The 8401-nt window shown below is 33.8% G+C and overlaps 1 long non-coding RNA gene across 1 annotated transcript; it reads right to left on the bottom strand.

Annotated features, from left to right (window-relative positions):
• Window positions 1-7585: 7585 nt before the first annotated feature.
• Window positions 7586-8009, bottom strand: LOC149416341 (uncharacterized). Its single transcript, XR_016303535.1, has 2 exons — window positions 7729-8009; window positions 7586-7648 (listed from the first exon to the last, which is right to left on the bottom strand). It is a non-coding gene; the product is annotated as an uncharacterized LOC149416341 (long non-coding RNA).
• Window positions 8010-8401: the final 392 nt, after the last annotated feature.

The following is an 8401-nucleotide window of genomic DNA, read 5'->3' as shown; positions in this document are numbered from 1 at the left end:
CTTCAATTGTTCACTTCCAAGTCATACATTCTCCTCAAACCTCTCTCTTCTTTTACCAAATGTAATTATTTAAATCATGTTTTCCTGGGACTCAAAAGGTTACTGTTAAAAAACTACATTATGTCGATTCACTATGAATGTTATTGTTGAAATGTGTACCCACGAGATTTGCTTCGACGAAATACTTTCAAATTTGCATTTTAAACCGGCAAGAAGAATATAAATTATATCGGAGATGATTTCTTGGCTTATATTTAGTGTATCAACCTAATTATAATTAATTAATTACAATAATGAGTGACATATTTTGAATAAGTGACAGTTGTAAACTGTAAACAAAAGTAATTCAGTGACACTTGACAGTTTCACGAACTAAATAACAACCTTCTACAGTTTTACATAGTGTTTATATAGTTTATAAGTGATTTCACCGATAATAGTGAAAAAATTGATAATAAAATGTTAAACTTCCCTAATGTCAGTTTTTGAAACAAACACAAACTATATAGTGCTAAATATCATCATATTTTGCCCGAATACATAACAAATTGTGTACGAAATTTGTGATTATTAACACTTATATCTTCTGGTAAAGGATCTCAGGAAAAAAGAAACATAAAAACACTATAAAGCATTCATTTTGGTAAAGTTCATCGACCCAATAAAACTAACCATAGACCAAAAATTGCCGTCCTAAATCCATTAAAAAAAAAAATCACAGATACCAAAAACAGTTTAGATTGGTGACTACTGAAGGTCATCTGAACTTAACCATAGAAAATCAGTATTCTGAGTAAACCATAGACAAAAAACCAAAAAAACAAAGTTTCAGTTTATGCATATTCTTTGAAGTGCTTGACGGTATTTACTGTCACGGGAAAAAACAATTTATCATGTGCTCTTCTGAGTCTGAGGATGATTCAGATAAAATATCAATCATACTACAATCTCAACAAATTATAGCACAGCGACAGGAACTAGAGCATCTTCGAGCCCAGCTAGCGCGCACGAACATGGAGAACTCGCTGCCTCGCTTTACTCACATACGATCGGAGTCTCCTTTTAGGAGCCTCCATGGTGAGCTCCTGTCCGAATCAGCAAACCAATAAGGTGTCTACATTGCGCAGGAGATGGAAAACCTTTCAAGTAACAGGTCTGCATCAAGTTCCACAAACCAAACTGAAGTTATTTTAAACCCTACTAATGTTTGGATTGTAACTGAAATGGAGACAAACCATTCAAATGTTATGAATGTTCTGGATCCTATACTATCAAGCAAATAATAAAGTATATGAAAGACAGCATCAAGCAAATAATGAATGAGGGAAAAAACAAGATTAACATAGAGGATTGATCTGCCATCAACAGTGCTATAGAAAACATTAGGAAAATGGTGATTATAAATGCGATGGATAATACTGCTCAAACTTTCTCAGAGGTCCAAAATGGAATTGAAGGAAAATTGGACAAGCTCATAGAAAAAAACAGTCAATCTATCAAAAATTCCCACATTTGAGCAAAATCCTAATAGAAATACTTATGCAGGAGCAACTGCTGGTGCACCTGCATTTATGTCAGTAGTTTCTGCATCAAAATCGATCTCAATGAATGGTTATGAGAGCGAACTTCCTTCCTTAAGACCTATTCTTCTATTTTACCCGAATATAGAGGAACCTTACCTCAATTCTAATCCCAAAAACAGATGAATTTCAGGTGGTGAGGACCCGAAAAATAAAGGGCGCAGGAATTGCAATACAAACAACCAATTCCAGAGGGGTGGGGAATATCAAAAAGGTGAAAGAAAAATTGAGCGCCAAAGGGAACAAAATGATAATCCCAATGGGAAAACTCCCTAAAATAGTAGTATATTATGTACCGAAAGGCGAACCCACGAGTGATTCTGCGCTATTTGAAGAAATATTCGACAATAATATAAATGGGAAATGCAACCTCTCCAAAGAAGATCACATACGTACAATGAGGAGAGTATCCCTATTCGGCAAAAAAGATTCCGGCTATATGAATATGATAATAACGTGTCATAGAAGTCATGTCCTCCAGAAGCAAGAAAGGTATTAATAGATAGCGGTTTATGCTTCCTTGGGCGGAACGCCTGCCGCTCCCGCGATTACATAGGAACCACACGATGTTTCAAGTGCCACCAGTACGGCCATACCAGCAAATTCTGCACACAAGAATTTATTTATATATACGCCTAAAAAGGATTTTACATAGAAGTGATACATGATGCAGTGTACATAGGAGAATATGTATTATACAGGAGATATTGACAGTAAATAGATGTAATCCATTTTAAAGAAGGTACAAAATACACACTTGTAAAATTGTGATTACAAGTATAATGAGAAAATATTAAAAATATGAAGCAATATTAGTAAAACGTAAGAATAACATAAAGTAAAAAAGAAATTACAACAACACTACATATAAGACAAATCATTAAAACTAATTTACCAACGCTACTCTATTTTGTAGGATTCAACAAAGTGTTGGTGTAGATTATGCTTAATTCTATATATGGAGTCAATAAATAAATCAATAGCACCCCCATATTTGTTGCCCAGATCATGCATCCTATTGGTCAGTGAGTGTGTCTGATATGTATTGGTATGTATTACAGAAGAATGTTATATTTTGTCTTGTATTCCTAGTCGGCACATGTAGTTTAATAGTGGCAAGGATGGCAGGACTATCAATTAAGTTGTTAATGACTCTGTGTAACACAACCAGGTCTGAAATAATTCTCCTGTCAGACAGTGTTATTAGATGCAATTGATTCATCAAACTGACATAATTAATGAAATCAATAGGAATTCCGAGCTTAAAATTTACGTACTTAACCTTTCCCTTACTGTGCTAAAAAAATACACGCGTTACGGTGCTGTGTAGTCAATACACATCTCAAAATAAGCGATTTAATATCGGAAAAATATGAATATTCATAGCTAATCGATTATGTTTATTATATTTTATATCAAAAGTGATAATAATTGTAATTTAATTGCTGAAAACATGAAAAAACCATCGGCATATGCTAAAGAAACGTGCAAGGGGTCCACATCTAACGACGGTTCGCGGCCAACTGGCTAGTGGCGCAGCTGGCACAAACACAGCTGTGCGTTCGTAGGTATCGATGGTCTAAATCAAAAACTACAACTGCAGAAGTGTGGATGTCTCAAATTCCCGCATAGCGAATTAAAGTGGGACATCAATAGCGTGTCATTTCCTCGCACACTCTTCGCGTATTTAGTATCACACGGTTGATTGTATTGGTGTATTTGTTCCCGATTTTTAACAAAAAACTCTGATTTTTAATTTAATTTGAAAACTATGAAATATATCATTTTTTAATTCAGTGCATAAATGCATAACGGAGGAATACCTAAAATCTGAACCCAGGCTTTATTACATTTATAGAGTTATTAAAGTTATTAGAAGCAATGTGTGGTAAATACACACCACAGATGAGGAAAGGATAAAAAATTTGTGCTTAACTCTTTCTATATTATTGGAGTGAACTTTCTATAAAGGGGACCAAATAGGTGAATTATACTCCAATTGACTTCTGAATAATGAAATATACAGGGTTCTCATACAATCTATGGACTTAAAATCAGTTAAAGTTCTGCAAAGGAAGCCAAGTATCTTTAAAGCCTTATTAGTTATATAGTTGATGTGTTCAATGAATGACCAGTTTTCATCGAATATTACACCCAAGTCACGAATATGTGATACTGGTATTAATTTAATATTATTTAATGTATATTCATGTAATATATTATAACGAGTTTTGGAAAATCGTATTTACTTGACATTTCTGAATGTTCAAAAATAAACCTTTTTTTTTTCACACCATTGATGAAGTTGTTCTAAATTACTATGTAAAATTTGACAATCGTATACATTTCGTATTATTTTATATATTTTTAAGTCGTTAGCAAATAGCAGAACTTCTGCATCATTAAATTGGTCAACAATGAATGATTGATGAATAATAACGACTGTAGAGAGCTACAAAGTGACTTAGATAGGCTCTGCAACTATTGCACAACTAATTATTTGGACCTCAATGTTTCAAAATGCCACACCATGCCCTTCACCAGAAACAAGCATATAATTAACTTTCCATATTCACTCCGCGATGAACCCGTGATCTCAAAAAGCGAATGTAAGGACCTTGGAGTCTACGTAGACAGTAAACTTATATTTAATACGCACATTTCTTCAATCACTGCTTGATCTTACAAAATGTTAGGTTTCATACTGCGTCTGAGTAAATTATTTAAAAATCCACGTACGCTAGTAATGCTTTATTCCTCACTAGTCAAAAGTACACTGGAATATGCATCGCCTGTCTGGAATCCCAAATACACTTACTATGTCAATAATATAGAGCGCATACAAAATAAATTTATTAAGTACCTAGGTTATAAATACAACAATAATTATATCTGCACTCTACAATCCCTGAAATCCAGGCGAACGGTAGCTGACATGACATTTCTCCATAAAATAATACACAACGAAATAAACTGCTCAGAACTTCTATCCCAAATAAATTTTAACACCCCATCTAAAAGAACTCGACACACCAACCTTTTTTACACAACTAGTAATAATACAAACGCTGCAGCCAATTCCCCTATTTCTCGCATCCTTCAAACATTCAACTCATTTCAAACAAGCACAAATACCGATATATTTTTTGATTCTCTCCCTCTATTTAAGAAAAACTTTTTTAGCACACTGAATTCGTCCACATAACACATACAACCACACACAGACACACATGCACACGTACACACACACAAACACTCACACACACCTCTCTCCTTCCCCAGCACACTAATTTAACTTAACTTAAAAATGTAACTTAACCGTAAAATGTATAATACACCTCATATGCATATATGTCAGCGACATGTCATTGGTACCAATTATTGTACTAACTTTTATAATTTTGTAACTATTGTCATCTATGTAATTATGTACTGTTTGTTTCTGCAATAAACAAAATAAATAAATAAAAAAAATATTGGGCCGTGGTGGGACCACTGTACCACGATTTCTTGGTGTAATATCTGTGAAAAGGTGTGTAAAACATACATCTCAAGTGTAGTACAAAATTAAGTAAGGAAATCTGAAATTAAAGAGCTGTGTGTAATGCTAAGAACAAATTTATTGAGGTTATTTTCCATAATTCTTTATCATCCATTAAATTACAATATTAATCAAGTTAGTTGGCAAGAGACTCTACATTTACTATGAATATCAGGGCATGTTCAGATCGTTAAACTAAATCTGACTAGTGATGCGAATTTAAAATTCTAATACCTATGCTAATCGATGGGTATAAAAAAAATTAAAAGGTTAAAGTTTCAAATCTCAAATAGTAATGTTGCTTTAAATACATAGGGCGCCAGTTCTTCCTAATTATCATATGAAGAACAAATTTATAATTATAGTAAACCATATTGTGAATTTTAAAATAACATGATGACAATCGCTCACGTGTCTCTAATGGCGCAAAACCTTTTGGGAATCCGTTCCGTGATGCACACCCTGACAGCTTAAATCAACTATCTATAGATTGATAACTCCGCCCTCTTTCCATACGTTTCCTTTCGTCAAGTTTTAACCATAGATCTGGCAAATTTGAATACACCACGCATCGCCGACGTCACAGCACACCATCGACAAAGGATAGAGGAAATTTAAAAAAAAGGCGCAACCATAGACAATTTAATTCTGCTTCGGAACCTACCTAAAACCCAATTCATTAGCCTAAAACATAAGTAAAATGTCACCCAAGACCACAAGGTCCCATCTGACAAAGCCCTGTCCTAAGAAAGAAATGACCTTTAAAGGAACTTCCTTTACAGCTCATTTTCTCAGGACAGCGTTTTATCAGAAGGAAGCTGAAAAGCAAACTCACAATTACATGTACAATAATTTTATTTTTTAAATATAAACATGAAATACAATAATATAAGCACAAAACACATTTAAAAGGTGAAATTACTGTATCAATATAAAACTAGCTGTTGGAAATGATAGTTATTTTCTTTCAACATCCAACGGCAATTGAAAAAAATGTTGTCAATAAGGCAGTCAACGATTCAACCTACTGTTTTAGCGTCTAATTACATTATTATTATTTTTGTTTCCCTCCTACTTATCTTATTACTTAAATATTTATACCTTTCATAAAACTTTATATGCCTTTTAGATATTTTTAACATAGGAATAGTACACAACATAAAGAATGTAACAGTGTAAACAGAAAAGTAAATTTAACAATAGGTTATTGTTTTAACAATACATATTGGCACCTGATAAATAAATAGGGTATAATAATAACAAATAAAAACACCAAATACAAGAGTAAAATTTAAAGAAGGTGTTGAGAGAATATTCATTATGATGTCAAGTATGTAATAAAAAAGTAGAACTATATATAAACTAGACATATGAAATAAACTAATTCGACTATTTTTTTATTAACACTAGTCGGTGACTGAAAATGGGCTGCAGACTAATACAGCCTAACTGAATAATGTAAACTCCGCATCAGAGAATATTTGGCTTAAAATTACAAACGATAACAATATTTGACTTGTATATTTATTTTTCGGTTATTATTCTACTACTCATATAGAGATGTCAATAGAAAATGAATTGGCAAGGATACACCACAACCATACAATGGACCTGATTTAATGAGGAGCATGGCAGTACTACGATATTTAAAAGACGCTTATAGGAACAAATTGTTGTCCTAATTGGTTTTAACTTATTAAAATAAATTAGTTATGACAACCATTTCTTCCTATATTTAGCATATTTTAAATGTTGCAGTACTGCCATTTTCTTCATGGAGTCAGGTCCATTGTATGGTAGTGTATCCTTGCCAATTAATTTTCTATTGACATCGGTACACCATGCATTGATTATAAATGGTACAGTAATTTTGATAATGAATTGAATAAAAAATTTTTATGTTCGTTACAATTAAGCCATCAAAACATATATATTTGGCAATGGTTTCTTCAATAACAGGCACAAGATATAAATTTTCGCAATTATAATTCAGTACATACTCGACGACATAATGAATTTCAAGAGCGTTGATAGCAAATTTCTTAGTGGGATCATATGGGTCACCTATGCAAGATATTTTACATCTATTTTCTGCCATCCCCTGTGCATCAAGAGCAACGCTGCTGGTTACAGAGAAGACATGACTGGGTCCTGCACTCATTTCTGGAAAAAAATATATCATAGTTCTTGAAGAAATTGAAGTAAAGATTGACATATTAGAGGAACAAAACTAACAATACTATTCCCTTTTAAGTAATATAAAACAGATATGTACCTCCATGTTCTACTGCCATCCCCTGTGCAGCAAGAGCGACACTGCTGGTTGCAAAGAAGACATGACTGGGTCATGCACTTATTTCTGGAAAAAATATATCATAGTTCTTGAGAAATTGAAGTAAAGATTGACATATTAGACGAACAAAACTATTCCCTTTTAAGTAATATAAAACAGATATGTAGGTACCTTCATTTTCTACTAGCATCCCCTGTGCAGCAACGGGTACGCTGCTGGTTGAGATGTTACGCTCTGAAATAAATATAATTATTAGATTAACCGAATTAACAAAACAAATTATTATTATTATAGGCTGATGCAGTATAGAATACCTTTTAGGATGTAGTCATGATACGTGCTGAACACCATTCTCGAAATGGACTCTCAGAGGTTATGGTTGGAAACTTGTGTCGAATAGTCTCTGTCCGTACATCCTTTCACACAATACGTTTTAAGGACTTTATCGGTAGGCACATAAATGTTATTTATCACACATAAATCAACTGTTTCACACAACCAGATATTTGACAATTTTATGATGACAAACAACGGCGTCTGTCAAACTTTTCTTACAGTTTTTTAGAGGAAGTGAAATGGCGGGAAGCATGAGTCGGCCACCTAGCGGCGAGAACACGCATTACACCTTTTTTGTTGTTTGTTTTTGGGGTGTTATGCCGTGTTGCGCTAACTCCTTCTTTAGCCGACGTTTCGGACAGCGTTGCAGTGTCCATCATCAGGGCAGATCCGGTAGATCCGAAGATGTGTAATAACACCCCAAAAACAAACAACAAAAATGCTTTTGGCCGTGAGAATCTAAAAACTTACCACGCATTACACCGTTTGCGAACCCTCTCTTTCTGGCGCACGAGTCTTATGGTAAAGTGAGCGAGAAACAAAAAAAATACGCATCGCCTACGTCACAAACATAGATTTTTACCATGTCTATAATTTGTGTTGACGTTTATAAGCTGAGTTATACCCCCCTGCCTGACAGCTGTCCAACCT

Source organism: Hesperophylax consimilis, chromosome 17, assembly GCF_061612785.1.
Source record: "Hesperophylax consimilis isolate HC1 chromosome 17, BYU_Hcon_1.0, whole genome shotgun sequence".
Taxonomy (NCBI): domain Eukaryota; kingdom Metazoa; phylum Arthropoda; class Insecta; order Trichoptera; family Limnephilidae; genus Hesperophylax; species Hesperophylax consimilis.
This window is presented reverse-complemented; position numbering and strand designations above follow the sequence as displayed.